The sequence below is a fragment of the Aquarana catesbeiana genome, linkage group LG07 (genome assembly GCF_042186555.1).
Source record: "Aquarana catesbeiana isolate 2022-GZ linkage group LG07, ASM4218655v1, whole genome shotgun sequence".
Classification (NCBI taxonomy): Eukaryota; Metazoa; Chordata; class Amphibia; order Anura; family Ranidae; genus Aquarana; species Aquarana catesbeiana.
The window spans coordinates 137,027,825-137,045,882 of NC_133330.1; the positions used below are offsets into that span (position 1 = coordinate 137,027,825).

At 45.1% G+C, this 18,058-nt stretch overlaps 1 protein-coding gene across 4 annotated transcripts in view; it reads right to left on the reverse strand.

Annotated features, from left to right (window-relative positions):
• UBN2 (ubinuclein 2) overlaps window positions 1–18,058 on the reverse strand; it is a 690,706-nt gene that overhangs the window by 554,685 nt on the left and 117,963 nt on the right. The gene's annotated exons all lie outside the window — the stretch shown is intronic.

Here is an 18,058-nt window from a genome sequence, read left to right on the forward strand (position 1 = left end):
AAACAGTTTGCTTTAACTGTACATAAAGGGCTAGCTTCAGTTTATTAATGTATCTAAATCAGCTAGGGCATTTAACACTCTCTCCCCAGACTGACAATGCTGCTGTCCAGATGTGCCCTTTGTGCTCATTCATCCAAAGTGGGGGCACTCTAATGCAGAAGGTGTTTTACTGGCCAGATCACCAGGTAAAAAAAAAAGAAAAAGGGGGAAAGCCTAAAAAAGAAAACCAATGCTGTCACATCTAATGATTGGTAAGCGGCAATATATTAGATCTTTGGTATATTACACTAAGCCTATACAGCCACTTTAAGGTGATTGGACAACCCCCCCCCCTTTTTGAGACCTCCATTTTTTGCTTGTCTCCTGTAAATTATGGGCCTCTTCTCCCTTAAGGCTGGTACACACTGTCAATATCGGCCAGTTCAACAGAAACCGGCTGACAGTCGGCCAATGTGTACAGCAGCCTGTCTGGCTTCTGTCGAACAGGAATGCTGAAAAACCAGCAGGCGACCAGTGTGTTCTGGTGGTGGAACACAATAGCTCAGCCGGGAGATCGCAGAGTTAGTACAGAGAGCTTCTCACGATCTTCTCAGATCTAATGTGTGTAGTTAGCCACAGGGTTTAAAACAGGTCCAGGTCCAGGTCCAGAGCTGTGGTCCATTCCTACGGTTGCCAGACCCTATAGACCCCTCCAGAGGGTATGCCACTTTGACAGGTGAAGCCAAGAACCATACAGGGACCAGCGATGTGGAAAGGTAAGACAGGTTTATCCGGTATGAAACTATTACTGTAGTCCTATACTAAGAATGAGTTGCAATACACCTATAAGTGTCTCCTGCATAGTAGAAGTTAGATAGTTAGTCTGGTTGGAAAAAAAAAAAAACACACACATTACTCCATCTAGTTCAACCAATAAGAATAAAGAAAATATATATAACATACTATCAGGAAACCAGGGATTATGTTTGATATTACTCACTTTAGCATTTAAAACCTTCACACTTGGCATTAACATTTCCACCATTTAGAGCCTAGTCTCAACTGGAAGACCAGGAGCTGCACCACACCACAGGTCTCACTGTTACCACCAACTTCCAACCAGAACCCTTATAAATTTACTTAGGAACTTTCTCCCACCCTTTTATCACAAGGACCTTAGGACAGTCAATGTGAGGTTGATGTGTATCCTCCTTCGGACAAACTTACCCTGTTTCCGCATCCTACTCCATGAGTGTACTGCAAGAGAACACTCTCACTGACAGCACTGAAGGAAAACAGGAGTACATGAATCGTGGGAAAAAACTCAAGCAAACATTTGCTCTACCAATGGCTTGTGAGGCACTCAAATGCTCAAAGTGATGTTGCACTAGAGAAGGACTCTTTCCGCACCGACCTCTGCATGCAGTTCTAGCTCCATCTCAGGCATGCAACAAGTGCCCTATTTGACCAAGGAAGCTCTCTCTGTAACTATGTCAGAATTCCTCAGTTGGAAGTGAAACTACCTCTCTTAGAAGAGATAAGACATACAAATCTCTGAAGACCCAATGTTAGAAGAGGCAGTGTTATAGAAGCAGCGAATAATTTCTCACTCCAAGCCTCTCATACACCTGATGCTATGGTTCATGCAATAAGCTTTCCAATGAAGACATTCTCACTTTTGCTGTACGAAAAGCCTTGGTACAGTCACAATTGATTCTCCAGTCTCGTCAGGCCCCTATGGGTGCTAAGAGATGTAAAGTCTACAAAAACATTGCCTATTAATGTACAAATAGAAAAGGCATAAACTGAATAGAATAGAAAAGAAGAAACTGGGTTTCTCCTGAAGGTTTTCACCCCTCTAAAAATCATTGCAGGGCTATATCCAGTGGAAAAATAATTCACTAAAAAGTGGACTGTTCTAGTAGTAGACCCTGCTGTCTGAGTCTTAAACCTATTATTGTGCCTATAGAAGATTCTGCAGACAGAAAATTTGAGACACTTTCAAAGAGGTAGTAAACTGCGAAAAAAAAAATAAAATCTTTACCCTGCAAGAGCAGAATGTGCTAGTATGCACTGCATAGTAACACAAAGTTTTATTGTATGCATTACATAGTGACAAAGCGCGGCCCAAGCCTCGTCTTGAGCAGCGGTGTGATAAGGCGCACTCTCATCCTCATATATTGAATATAGAGGAACCTTAGATAAAAAAAATTTTAAGAAAAACTTTAACAAATCTCCACATATAAAATAAGAATTCAAATAAAATAAAACAGAAGAACAGAGGGAGTGTGTAATCACATGGATGAAAACTGTCACACAGACTCAAGAATAACACAAACATTATAGGCTTGAAACATATAGCAATATAATATGAAGGATAATATAAAACACCTCATATTGTACAATGTCCTACTAGTATAAAAAACAGGGAATATGACATATACCATCTAGGGTCATATCAAAATGGCAAAAAACTATGATTATGTGACACAAATGTGCATGCATCAGTAAGTGACAACCGAAATAACCTGGTAGTGACAAAAAAGTAAGTTGGAAAAAGTGTCAGCAAGGCACCCAACATAGGTTCCAAATGGAAACCAGACAGAAATCCATAAGGATCACTAAATACCACATGGAATGCATTCAGTCAACATGGAGTGGGCACATCAAGCCTTATTACTGAATGCACTGAAGTTCCACTCCACCTACATACCATACGGAAAATATGACTTAAAGTGATTGTAAGGGTTCATTTTTTTTTTTTTCTTTAAATAGCATACATATCATACTTACCTTTACTGTGCAGCTCATTTTGCACAGAGTGGCCCCGAACCTCGTCTTCTGGGGTCCCTCTGCAGCTCTTCCCCACATCAGATAACCCCCTAGGAGAAGCGCTCTCCCGGGGGGGGGGGGTTACCTTGCGGACGTGCTCCTGAGTCCATCATTCAGCGTCCATAGCTGCCGAATGTATGACTCGGCCCCGCCCCCCGACTCATTGGATTTGATTGGCAGCAGCGGGAGCCAATGGCTGTGCTGCTATCAATCTATCCAATCAGAACATGAGACACCGGTGGGAGCTGGTGTGCAAGTTCCCATTGCGCAAATTTCAGGGCTCAGGTAAGTATAAGGGGGGCTCAGGGGCGCTGCTACATTAAATAATGTTTTTCACCTTAATGCATAGAAAGCATTAAAGGTGAAAAACGGCGAGGGTTTACAACCCCTTTAGGCTCATAAATCCAGTATGTCTCAAGCTGCGATACTCCCCTCTTGGTAGAACCCCCACGCCGAGGCGGAACGTATCTGTCAATTGCAAAAAATTGGGTACCAGTTATATCCCTATTATGGAATCAGGTGTAATGCTGAACACCACCATGTTTCTTTTTTTATCACTTTTTATATTTGTATTTTTTCACTGGCAACAGTTGGGTTTAGTAGATCAAATGGACACCAATTCACGTGCCGTTCCATCGCCCAATGTAACCAGTGTTCAACCTAGAAACCACCTTGGGAGAGCACCATAAACCCAGAGAAATGGTAGACCACAATAATGTGACCCACTACCACAGAAAGGGAGGCGTTCCAGTTTTAGAGCTCCAAAACAACCATAAACCAGAACTGGAAGGTTTAAAATAGAAATAACCAAGATCTTAGGCATGACCCGAGCCCCAGACCTCATTATGGACCATATCACAATTATGGATCATCTAATAATTATGGTAGACCACCCCCTAGGTCTCCACCCAGACCTTATTATCCAGATATTGAGCGGGACAGACCACCCCCCAGGGCCCTAAGCGAGGCTATGATGGTGTCAGGAAAGAAGCAAGTACCAGTCTCGCCAATATCGCTGCCTTCCTTCACACATGCGTGGTAGAGCGGCACTCCGGCGCATCCCTAGGCACAATACAGCAGAACGGCTCATGCGCAATTCAGTGAAATGGCTAATGTGTGTGTGCGCAATTCAGCGAAACAGCTAATGCGCAATTCAGCAGAACGGCGTACGCACATACGCAATAGCGCGCGCACAACATGAGCCTCCCACTGGCCTACAAAGCCACTCTGTGCCATGACCAGATTGCTGGTTTGTCTTTCAGCTCCCCGTGTGTTTCCTGCCTGTATCCCGATTCTTGATTACCAGTTGTGACCCGGATTGACCTCGACCTACTCTAATCTCTTCCTGCATCTGACCCTCGGACCGCTCTACTTGCTTCCTGTGTTTGACCCTCGGCCTGTCTACAGATATTGCTTCCTGTCTCCAGTGATTGACCCTCAGCCTGCTCCTGGACTTTGCTATTGTCTTTAGTGCTCGACCCCTGGCTTGCTCACAGACTTTGCCTCCAGTTATCTGTGTTTGACCCTCGGCCTGTTTTACAGACTTTGCTATCAGTCTCCAGTACTAAATCAGCCTGCTGACAGACCTGCTAACAATCTCTTGCACTAGACTGTTTTGCCTATCTAAGAGACTCTTGCCAGTCACCAGTGTTTGACCCCCGGCCTGTTGTTGGATTAGCTGTTCGTCTTCCTTCTTGAGCTTCAGCATCTTCCAGTCCTGCACAGCTGTCTCCCTGCCGGTGACCTTCACGCAAGACCTGCCCTGCCTGCTGGTGACTCGTGCCTCTTTGTGCCTTTCACCCCCTGTACCATCTGTAGGAGTGGAGTGCGCTATGTCGCAAGAGGTTACCACTCTCAGCATTTCGGCCTCGGTGAGTACCCTTATCTGACAGATGGTAGACCAGAACATCCCCACCAACAAGAAGGTTACTCGGTCCCCATCTACAATAGATTTTCTCCATTGAGTGAAGAAAACCAATATTCTAACTCCTAACCGTATATGGAGAAAAAACAAGATCAGTATGACCGCTCCCCATATAACTACAACCAAGATAACCCTAACTTATCAAATAGTTGGGGTTTTCCCAGGGAAGAGCCAAATCTAGGAAAAAAAAAGGTCCAGAACCAGGAGAGGGACCAGAGAGGGTGGAAAATCCAGAAGAAAAAGAAAATAGGACATAGTTGGAGCAGGCATTTTTAATCTTAGCAAAATAGTCTTTACAAACGAAGAAACCACGATTTTAGATAAAGGTTTAAAATATGTCCCCCCAAAAAAAACTCGATAAGTTTCACACGTTTATCTACATTCATAAATATGTTCGGAAGGTGAACATCCAACGATATTTACTTACGAACCCAGTGACTAATCATAATAGATTGGATGTATCTGGACCCATACACTCGGAACTATCCAATCCTTCTTTGTTTAATCCCACTGTATCAGTTTCCCAGTCGATTAGTGTTTTTAAAGAGCTAGTCCTTAAGGATCCCAATGTTTTGGCAATCAAAAAATCTCAGAATAATCCACATGTTAAAGCAGGGTTAAAGCAGGGTTAAAACAGTTATGCGAAAGAAAAGATCTTGTGGTCCGCCCTACCAATAAAGGCAGGGGCATAGTTGTATTCGTTAAACGTGACTACGAAAGTGAAATGTTAAAAATTCTGGGTGATCAGGATACTTATTGTGCATTAAGTTATGATCCTACAAATAGGTTTAAGAGAGAATCAGACACTATTATTAAACAAGGTTTTGGTGGCTCCATTCTTAACAAGGAGGAGAATGCCTATTTGGTCCCACTAGCCACTCTCATATTCCTACCATTACCTCCCTAAGAGCCATAAGAACAACCAATCCCCCTGGATGTCCCATCATTAGCGGGATTGATTCAGTGACATAATGGATTGGTAGGTATATTGATTTTTTTTACCTACAACCCCAAGTTAAACAAATGCCCTCTTATTTAAGACATTAAGGAAGCCATTCAAATTCTAGCTGGTACACATCTTTCGGAGGGTTGTATACTAGTTACTGCTGATGTAGCAACCCTGTATACTTGCATCTCCCATCAGCTTGGTTTTGAGGCAGTTCCGTATTATCTAAAGGATTTAACAATACCACATAATCAAAAATAATTTATTATGCAATTACTGACTTTTGCCACAAGTCACAATTACTTTTGGTTTAATGGCCAGTGCTAAATTTGTCCCCAGCCTGGCCAATTTGTTTATGGCCAGGTGGGAGGATGTGGTCTATGCCCACGGCAGACCAGGGATGCTCCTTTGGGCAAGCTATATAGATGACATCCTCCTCTGAATTGGCAGCCTTGACTCATTACGTTCATATATGAATGTTCTCAATGGTAATGATAGAGGCATATTGTTGTCCTTTGAGACTAGTCAATCGGAAATTCATTTTCTAGATTTGGTCATTAAGGTGGAGGATGATAAACTTATCACTAGTACTTATTTTAAGCCAACAGACAGGAATTGATATATTGCTGACGACGAAGTTTTTAAGACTCCAACGTAAATTGTACCAATCTCTGGAATTTCTGAGGCACAGGCAATTACAGTTAAAAAGAAATTTCTAAAAAAGGGTTACCTCCAGGAAGACTTCAATCAAGAAATCCATAGGGTACCGGAATTAGAGATAAACTCTTTCTAAATAACTCCGGTTATAAAAATAGTAGTCTCAGAGATCCCAAATGGTCTCTCTTCACGTTTTTTTCATTTCAACATCGTCAAATCAAACATATTTTTAACAAGCACTGGTATGTCGAAGAATGACCGCATTATAGAACCGTTATTACCTGATAAAGCCAATGTTATATATATAGGGGAGCTCCATCACTTTAGTTAAAAATTGCCCCCCAACATCATAAACCCTCCCCTCTAGACCCATGTTTTTCCACAATTTGACCAGTTATCCCTGTAAAAAGTGCAATGTTTGCCTTAACAACCAGGGCAGAAAGAAATCAGAATTTTTTTAGATCGAATATTATCAATCTTTCTTATGCCATCAATCCGCTTATTCCGTACGCTACTATGAACGTAGTATATTTAATTAGCTGCCCTTGCGGCAAACATTATGTGGGAAGGACGATGGGCAGTTTTCTATTAGGGTTAATGAGCATACCTCAAATATAAAAAGTGGTATAAAGAAACAGTGTTGTTCAGCAATACGCCCGATTCCATAATACGGATAGAACTGGTACCAAATTTTTGGCAATTAACAGATAAGTTCTGCCTTGGTGTGGGGGTTCTGCCAAGAGGGGAGTATCACAGCTTGAGACATTCTGGATTCATGAGCTTAAGTCATTTTTCGTATGGTATGAACGTGGAGCGGGACATCAATGCATTCATTAATAAGGCCTGATGTGCCCACTCCATTTCAGCGACATCTGTGTGGGTTCCTGCACAGATGTCTATGGAAATTGCACCCCAAAGTCGCCAAAACTAGTACAGAAACTACTTTTGGGAAATGGTGCGGCGCGATTCGGGTGGTGCCATTGCCATCGATTTCACATGCGATTTGACATGTAAAATTGCATGCCAAATCGCTCCAGTGTGAACCAGGGCTCAGTGTGAGAGCACTGAAAGCTGAAAATTATCCTGGGCAGAAAGAGGGTGAAAGTGCCTGGCAGGCAAGTGGTTAAATGATAAGGATGAGGGAGAGGCAATTGGGAGAGAAAGTAGAAAGGGGGGGGGGGGGGAGTCTGGTCACCGCTCACTTACTTGTCCCAGTAGGAGGTTCACTGGCTCAGTCAGTGTCTTCATGTTGCGACATTGTGATTTGTGACTGCTCACTTTAAAGTTTCCCGCCCGCACATCCCCTTCACAACACACAGGCATGGGCTGCATCGAGTGTGGGCGGGCACAAGGAGTAGGCAGAGCAGATCCCTTCTCCCATTAGTTTCGAGGATGGGGGAGGGCTGTGCTTTGTAAGACAGAACACACACACTCTCAGCCCTGTGACAGGTGCAGCTAACACCCCTGTCACAGGACACATTGCTGGCTCGCAGCTGCAGAACGGGATGGAGCTGTCATTTCAAACCCTGGCTATACAATATACCGAAGGGACAATTAACTCGACTCAGACGAAATTGTACGAGGAATGACGATTATAAATCCCAAGCCTTAATAATTGGTGAAAGATTTAAAGCCAAGGGATATAAAGAATCATGGATTAAGAATCAAATACAACATATTGAGGAGATGGAGAGAACCCAAATGCTACAAAATAAACCTGAAAAGAAAACACAATTGGAAGCACCGTATCCGATATTGGACTATAATGTCCAATATAAGGATGTAGCCAAAAAGGGAAGGAAACCTAATAGGACCTCTCCAATCCGGTCCTACCTTTTTCTAGGAATCTTAGGACTATTGCGGTACCAGAGGGATATAAACCAATTTATATAAAATCTTTCAATTTATTAAAGTATAAGACATTAAAATAATCCATACAAGGATACAGTAGTACATAAACACACACAAAAAATGTTTACAGCAGTGTTGACTCAGACTTAATTATAGTGCCTATACAGGTGAATAAAGGCGAGTTGTTTAGTACTTTCTGGACGTGACCTCTACAGTTTCGCGGTCAAGCCGCTTCTTCGGGAGGCGTCTAGTACATTTTCTACAAGATAACAGAGGGTCAATCAACACCAATATAATGAGTAGACTATAAAATGGAGTATACAAATACATGCATCATTAACATTGGAGAAAGTAGTTGTTATTGCACTCACCACCTTTGGCCCAAACGGGGCTGCAACGAATCTGAGACGCCCACTAGGGGCGTTCCCCCAGGGGCGGGCTAGGGGGGCACTTAGGAATTACTAATAGAAAAAAATGGATGGGAATAGGTAAGTAATTGTACAAAAAAATCCAATTGATGAAACAGGGCCACCAAGGTGTGTGAATAAAAAAAAGGTGAGAAACAGAACAAAAGAAAAATAAAGAAAGTGAAGGAAAGGGGGGAGGAAAAACAGGAAAGAGGAGGGGGGGAGGGAAAAAGAGGGAAAGGGGGGGGGGGGGGGGGAGAGGGAAGGAGGGGGGGGTAGGAAGGGGAAAGAGAAGGGGGAAAAAGGAAAAGATAAGGAAAGGGGGTAAAAAGAGGGGGGGGGGAGAAAACAGGGGAAGAAAGTGGCGAAGAAAGATAAAAGATGGAGGGGGAATGGGAAAGGAGAGGAAGAGAGGGAAGGCACGGAAGGAGGAGGAATGAAGAAAGAGGGAATGGGTGGAGAGAAAGGGGAGAGAAAAGGGGGAAAAAAAGAGAGAGGGGGGGGGGAAGGGGGGGGGGAGGGGAAAGGGAAGGGAAGGACAATGGAAGGGAAAAAAAAAAAACGAAAAAGCACCCCACCACCTAGCTATAGAATCATACTCTTGTTTGTGTGAAACAAACAAAGGGGGTCTGTAGTGATTACCCACCGTTGCTGTAATGAAAGAATGTAAACCAATTTTTGGCTATCCACATCCAGACTCAGTGGTGGGGAGGCAGCGACCGCTTACATTAGGTACTTGTACCATTACAAAAAACCTTAGGAGATAAATAGGTATCATAATATTAGTATCGTACTGCTGAAGACATACCCTCAGCAGTACAGAAGATACAGATATGTAAGAAGGAAGTTTGCAAGGGGTGAAACCCAGCAGCAATATAATGTAGTCTCTCCAGGTATGGAGTTGACTTACCGGTTAAAAGAGAGGTCGCTAGTCTCCTGGATCTGTGCTTCAAATGCAGACAGGTGCGTCTGCTGTCTTTAAGTGCCCCCAACCCGGAAGTACGGCGGCGCTCAACCAACCAGCTGCCGCCGTTTCCGGGTCCGTCTCCCCCTACTGCGCATGCGCAAGAAACCAACAGCGCAAGCGCGTAGCTCCGTTGTTAGTGACACTGGCTGCGTCACTCAGGAAAGACAAAGGTAGGGCTAGGGAAGGCCCCGCCCCTTGCCGGGGAGACACAAGCCCGCCATAGGGGGAGAATTAACTCCTCACGTCACCGCGAAACAAAGGATGGCGGGTGCAGATGCATAAGTAAACATTGGTAATCAATACAATTTCGTGAATAGCTGACAAAGGTGCACACGGGAGCCTATATACTCACCGCAACAATCGTGCAATCATTATGTCAGACACAGAGAAAACAACTATAGCAATAGTTCGGCCTAACAGTGATAACCACTTGTATGCCTGAATAAAATGCTGATAAAGCCTAGCAGAAACAAGAAAACAGATTGGCATGATATGAAACATTCATTCACATATGGTGATGGGCCATTGCCCGGCCACCGCAATTTACAGGGAATAGAGGTAAATAGTGTGCCAAGATAATATCCACAGATGGGCATAGAGGTAAAAAACACAAATACAAGTACAAATGGGCAACAAGGAAAATAAGGAAAAGGGGAGCTGTGGCAGAGACCGGCGGGAACATCTCGAAATTGGTTATTCAAGGAAATATTTGTAAGTGTGTGCCTCATTAACCACCTGACATCCGGCCGTAGCCGAATGACGGCTTCAGCGCGGATGTCAATTCCCGGGAGGCCGTCATATGACGGCCTCCCCTTTCCTCGCTCCCCGTGCGCGCTCACGAGCGCGCAACGGGGAAATTCTGTGTTGGCCGTGTCCCTTGGACACAGCCAATCACAGATCGCTGTAAACGGCCAATCACAGCGGCCGTTTACAGCGCGATCGCTGCCTCCAATGAGAGATGATCTAAAATGTAAACAATTGAGATCATCTCTCATTGCCGGTTCTCTCTCCTCACACAGAGACAGCGTGTGAGGAGAGAGAGAAACTGTCAGCGATCTGTGAGTCTGTATTAACATTTACTGTGCCTACAGTGCCCACAGTGCCCATCAATACAGTGCCCATCAATACAGTGCCCCATCAGTACAGTGCAGCATCAGTACAGTGCCAAATCGGTGCCCACCTGTGCCAATCGGTGCCCACCTGTGCCAATCGGTGCCCACCTGTGCCAATCGGTGCCCACCTGTGCCAATCGGTGCCCACCTGTGCCAATCGGTGCCCACCTGTGCCAATCGGTGCCCACCTGTGCCAATCGGTGTCCACCTGTCTGCCCAGCGGTGATTAGTGTCCAGCTGCACATCTGCACAATCAGTGACCACCTGTGTCACCTCATCAGTGCCCACCTGTGCCACCTCATCAGTGCCCACCTGTGCCACCTCATCAGTGCCCACCTGTGCCACATCAGTGCCCACCTGTGCCACCTCAGTGCCCACCTGTGCCAATCAGTGCACATCTGTGCCGCCTCAGTGCACATCTGTGCCGCCTCATCAGTGCCCATCTGTGCCGCCTCATCAGTGCCCATCTGTGCCGCTCCATCTGTGCCGCTCCATCTGTGCCGCTCCATCTGTGCCGCTCCATCTGTGCCGCCCCATCTGTGCCGTCCCATCAGTGCCCAGCTGTGCCACCTCATAAGTGCACATCTGTGCAATCTCAGTGCCCACCTGTGCCGCCTCATCAGTGCCCACCTGTGCCGCCTCATCAGTGCCCACCTGTGCCACCTCATCAGTGCACATCTGCACATCTGTTCCACCTCATAAGTGCACATCTGTGCAATCTCAGTGCCCACCTGTGCCGCCTCGTCAGTGCCCACCTGTGCCGCCTCGTCAGTGCCCACCTGTGCCGCCTCATCAGTGCCCACCTGTGCCGCCTCATCAGTGCCCACCTGTGCCGCCTCATCAGTGCCCACCTGTGCCACCTCATCAGTGCCCACCTGTGCCACCTCATCAGTGCACATCTGCACATCTGTTCCACCTCATAAGTGCACATCTGTGCAATCTCAGTGCACATCTGTTCCACCTCATCAGTGCACATCTGTTCCACCTCATCAGTGCCCCTCTGTGCCACCTCAGTGCCCATCTGTGCTCATCAGTGCCGCCTCATCAGTGCAGGCTTAGCAACCATGGCCAAAAGAAGCTTTTCCGCCGAGGAGGCGTACCAAATACTGTCCCAGGCCGACGAGAGCAACGGGGAGCTCTCTTTTTCAGATTCCCTTTCTGATTCCGAGTCGGACATAAACTATGAGCCAGTCCTCAGTAGTGAAACACTGAGTGACTCAGAGGAGGAAGAGATTCGGCCCGCCAAACGAAGGCGTTCTGGTGGGGAGGCAGTGGCATCTACCAGCACGGCAGTCCCGTCCACCAGCACGGCAGTCCCGTCCACCAGCACGGCAGTCCCGTCCACCAGCACGGCAGTCCCGTCCACCAGCACGGCAGTCCCGTCCACCAGCACGGCAGTCCCGTCCACCAGCACGGCAGTCCCGTCCATCAGCACGGCAGTCCCGTCCATCAGCATGGCAGTCCCGTCCACCAGCACGGCAGTCCCGTCCACCAGCACCGCAGTGCCTCGGCAAGAAAGGCCAAGGACCCAAGCCAGCCTTCCCTATGCCCTGCAGAACCCCTTGTGGCTTCCTCCTAATTCAGGAGAAGCCAACATTCCCCCTTTCACTGCCCAGCCAGGAGTCCAGGTGAACACGGAGAATTTTTCCCCAATAGATTTTTTTTATTTATTTTTTACCGAGGACATGCTGTCAAGTATTGTGGCCCAGTGCAACCTTTATGCACATCAATTCATTGCAAATAATCCAACATCCTACTATGCCCGTCCCTACGAATGGAGAGACCTAACGGTGGTGGAGTTGAAGGTTTTTTTAGGGCTCACATTTAACATGGGACTCACGAAAAAAAACACTTTGCTGTCCTATTGGTCAACCCACCCCCTCCAACACCTGCCAATATACTCCAAGGTGATGCCCAGAAACAGATACCTCATGATATTGAGGTTTCTTCATTTCAACGACAATACCCAGTGCCCTCCCCGAAATGACCCAAACTATGATAGACTTTTCAAAATTCGGCCACTTTTAAATTATTTTTCTGCACTATTCCCCTTGCTGTTTACCCCAGACAAAAACATATGTGTGGATGAGTCCCTTCTTAAGTTTAGTGGCAGGCTTAAGATGAAGCAATATATTCCCAGTAAAAGGGCACGCTATGGGGTGAAGGTATACAAATTATGTGACCGAGTCACAGGTTACTTGTATGCCTTCAAAGTGTACGAAGGGAAGGACACCCAGCTGCAACCCCCTAATTGCCCAGACTACTTGGGATCAAGCGGGAAAATTGTTTGGGATCTCACATACCCCCTACTGGAGAAAGGCTACCACCTGTACGTAGATAACTTCTACACATCTCTGCCCCTTTTCCACAACCTGCATCGGATGAAGACGCCTGCATGTGGTACCATCAAAAAGAACCGGAAGGGCTTTCCTCAAAGTCTGGTCAATAAAAAATTGAGAAAAGGAGAAACGGCGAGTCTACGAAACAACGAGATTTTGGCAGTGAAGTGGAGAGACAAAAGAGATGTATACATGTTGTCTTCAATCCACGATGATACCTTCATGGAAGTCCCCAGAAGAAATGGCCCCATACAGAAACCTAAATGTGTCTTTGACTATAATTTGTTTATGGGGGGAGTCGACTTGAATGACCAGATGCTGGAACCGTACCTTGCCACAAGACGGACATACCATTGGTATAAGAAAGTCGCAATTTATTTTTTTAATTTGGCCATCTACAATTCTTATGTCATTTATCGAAACTCCACCCAAAACCCCAAACGCTTCCTTGGCTACCAGGAAGACGTTTTCACTGCCCTTACATTCCCGAACGGCCCCCCAGAAAATATCCGATCTGATGTTCTAAGTCGACTCTCCGAACGCCACTTCCCAGATAAGATCCCTCCCAAACCAACAGGCCAACGACGGCAAAAAAAATGTAAGGTGTGTACCAGAGCTGGATTCAGAAGAGACACATCTTATTATTGTGCACAATGTCCTTCTGAACCAGGCCTCTGCGTAGGTGAATGTTTTCGTCGTTACCATACTTTAGTAAATTATTAGTAAAGTATGGTAAACGTAAGCCTCCGTTCCTGCAATTTACCCTCACACCCCTTATGCCACTGCCTCCTCTGTAACTGACCCTGGCTTGTTATTTGACCACGCTTTTGCCTAACGATTCTGCACATACCTCTGCCTGATCTGGAACTGACCCTGGACTGTTATTCGACCATGCTTCTGCCCAACGATTCTGCACATACCTCTGCCTGATCTGGAACTGACCCTGGACTGTTATTCGACCATGCTTCTGCCCAACGATTCTGTACATACCTCTGCCTGATCTGGAACTGACCTTGGACTGTTTGACCATGATATTTGCCTGCCTCTTGGACTGATCTTGTACCCTGCAACTGGACTAGTGGGATTCAACACAGGGGTCTCACATATGTGAGGGGCTCCAGAATTGTTTTTCTGGATGAAGAAAACAATTTATTTTGTTTTCTCAATCCTAGATTAGGGTCTGGAGACTCGGAGGCTTCAAAGAGATTTGGGTGGGAGAAGCCTCTACCCCTGTCCCCATTCTGTCCTGAACGAGGCCCTACTTCTGCCTGTAGGACTTACTGCCGTCACGCCTCTGCCTGTTGCACTGACCACACCACATGGACCTGCCTACTACCAGGACCAATATTTTTGGCACTGCGGACAATATCTCTGCCTGCACTGACCCTGGACTTTATATGGACAGTAACCCTGCCTGCTGCCTGGACAATTGTGTTCGCCGCTGCTGACCAAGTCCCTGCCTGCTGCCTGGACCAGTGCTTTCCTCCTGCGTACAACTGCACTACTACAACCACAGGTAATCTTTTTTGTTTACGCTTTGCTCAGCATAATGTATTTTGGGGTGTAATTCTTGGTATGTGCATGCTATGTGTCCCTGGAACACCTGACGGTGTTCCTTGCATGTTTGGCCTCTGTATGTGGCCAGGCAGTGAAAAAGTCCCACACATGTGGTATCGTAATACTCAGGAGGAGTAGCAGAATGTATTTTGGGGTGTCATTTTTGCTATCTAAATGCTATGTGTTGGAAATATCTTATAAACGGACAACTTTGTGTAAAAAAAAATGTGTTTTCATTTTTTTCCACATTTTCCAAAAACTTCTGGAAAAAAATAAACCATTCAAAAGACTCATTATGCCGCATAGATTATACGTTGGGGTGTTAGCTTTCCAAAATGGGGTCATTTTGTGGGTGTTTCCATTGTCCTGGTGCTCCAGGGCCTTCAAAGGTGTAACAGGTGGTTGAGAAATGTGATGTGTAATTTATGCTCCTAGAACACCTGATGGTGCTCCATGCATGTTGGGCCTCTGTATGTGGCCAGGCAGTGAAAAAGTCCCACACATGTGGTATCGTAATACTCAGGAGGAGTAGCAGAATGTATTTTGGGGTGTCATTTTTGCTATCTAAATGCTATGTGTTGGAAATATCTTATAAACGGACAACTTTGTGTAAAAAAAAATGTGTTTTCATTTTTTTCCACATTTTCCAAAAACTTCTGGAAAAAAATAAACCATTCAAAAGACTCATTATGCCTCATAGATTATACGTTGGGGTGTTAGCTTTCCAAAATGGGGTCATTTTGTGGGTGTTTCCATTGTCCTGGTGCTCCAGGGCCTTCAAAGGTGTAACAGGTGGTTGAGAAATGTGATGTGTAATTTATGCTCCTAGAACACCTGATGGTGCTCCATGCATGTTGGGCCTCTGTATGTGGCCAGGCAGTGAAAAAGTCCCACACATGTGGTATCGTAATACTCAGGAGGAGTAGCAGAATGTATTTTGGGGTGTCATTTTTGCTATCTAAATGCCATGTGTTGGAAATATCTTATAAACGGACAACTTTGTGTAAAAAAAAAATGCGGTTTCATTTTTTTCCACATTTTCCAAAAACTTCTGGAAAAAAATAAACCATTCAAAAGACTCATTATGCCGCATAGATTATACGTTGGGGTGTTAGCTTTCCAAAATGGGGTCATTTTGTGGGTGTTTCCATTGTCCTGGTGCTCCAGGGCCTTCAAAAGTGTAATAGGTGGTTGAGAAATGTGATGTGTAATTTATGCTCCTAGAACACCTGATGGTGCTTCATGCATGTTGGGCCTCTGTATGTGGCCAGGCAGTGAAAAAGTCCCACACATGTGGTATCGTAATACTCAGGAGGAGTAGCAGAATGTATTTTGGGGTGTCATTTTTGCTATCTAAATGCCATGTGTTGGAAATATCTTATAAACGGACAACTTTGTGTAAAAAAAAATGCGGTTTCATTTTTTTCCACATTTTCCAAAAACTTCTGGAAAAAAATAAACCATTCAAAAGACTCATTATGCCTCATAGATTATACGTTGGGGTGTTAGCTTTCCAAAATGGGGTCATTTTGTGGGTGTTTCCATTGTCCTGGTGCTCCAGGGCCTTCAAAATGTAATAGGTGGTTGAGAAATGTGATGTGTAATTTATGCTCCTAGAACACCTGATGGTGCTCCATGCATGTTGGGCCTCTGTATGTGGCCAGGCAGTGAAAAAGTCCCTCACATTTGGTATCGTAATACTCAGGAGGAGTAGCAGAATGTATTTTGGGGTGTCATTTGTGGTATACACATGCCATGTGAGAGAAATAAGCTATTACAATGACAATTTTGTGGGGAAAAAAAAAAAAAAAAAAAAAATCTCAATTTTGCAAAGAATTGTGGGAAAAAATACAACTTCAAATAACTCACTATGCCTCTAACTAAATACATTGAAATGTCTACTTTCCAAAAAGGGGTTATTTGGGGGGCATTTGTACTTTCCTGGCTTGTTAGGGTCTCAGGAAATGAGATAGGCCTCAGTACATCAGATGTGATAATTTTTTTATGATTTGCACCATAGCTTGTAGACTCTAAAACTTTCACACAGACCAAATAATTTCCACAAATTTTTGGTTATTTTTACCAAAGATATGTAGCAGTATAAATTGTGGCCAAAATTTATGAAGAAAAATTACGAATTTGCAAAATTTTATCACAGAAATTAGAAAAAATGTGTTTTTTTTCAAAATTTTCGGTCTTTTTTCATTTATAGCGCAAAAAATAAAAAACCCAGAGGTGATCAAATACCACCAAAATAAAGCTCTATTTGTATGAAGAAAAGGACAAAAAAATCATTTGGGTACAGTGTTGCATGACTGAGTAATTGTCATTCAAAGTGTGAGAGCACTGAAAGCTGAAAATTGGTCTGGATAGGAGGGGGGTTTACGTGCCTAGTAAGCAAGTGGTTAATACCATGTGGGGTCAAGGCATTGAGTCGCTCAATCCAGAGCGATTCTCGTTTCAAAATTTGACGGTCCCAGTCGCCCCCTCTGGGGTCCTCCGGGACTACTTCTAATACAGAAAATCTGATATAGTCCGGATTGAAGTGGTGGTGAATGCCAATATGGCGGCCCACGGTGGTGAGTTTGCCGTTAGTAGAGGCATATAAATGGTCCCCCAGTCTCTGCCGCAGCTCCCTGATAGTTTTACCTACATAGAAAGCGCTGCATGCGCAGGTCATTAGGTAGATGACACCTCGTGTACCGCAATGTGCTGAATGCCTGGGAAAAAACACCTCCCTATTTGGAAGTGTGATTTGTTGTCCTTGAATCCAAGGGCAATGTGGCACTAGACCTCTCTTTTAACCGGTAAGTCAACTCCATACCTGGAGAGACTACATTATATTGCTGCTGGTTTTCACCCCTTGCAAACTTCCTTCTTACATATCTGTATCTTCTGTACTGCTGAGGGTATGTCTTCAGCAGCACGATACTAATATTATGATACCTATTTATCTCCTAAGGTTTTTTGTAATGGTACAAGGACCTAATGTAAGCGGTCGCTGCCTCCCCACCACTGAGTCTGGATGTGGATAGCCAACAATTGGTTTACATTCTTCCATTGTCCTTCCCTTCCCTTCCCTTCCCTTCCCCCCCCCCCCCCCGTTCCCTTTTTTTCCAGCCTGTCTCTTTTTTTCCCCCTTTTCTCTCCCCTTACTTTCCCTTCCCCCCTCCCCTCTTGTTCTTCTTCCACCCATTCCCTCTTTCTTCATTCCTCCTCCTTCCGTGCCTTCCCTCTCTTCCTCTCCTTTCCCATTCCCCCTCCATCTTTTATCTCTTTCTTCGCCACTTTCTTCCCCTGTTCCCCCCCCCCCCACTCTTTTTACCCCCTTTCCTTATCTTTTCCTCCCTTCTCTTTCCCCTTCCCCCCCCCCTCCTTCCCTCTTTTTCCCTCCCCCCCTCCTCTTTCCTGTTTTTCCTCCCCCCCCTTTCCTTCCCTTTCTTTATTTTTCTTTTGTTCTTCTGTTTCTCAACTTTTTTTATTCACA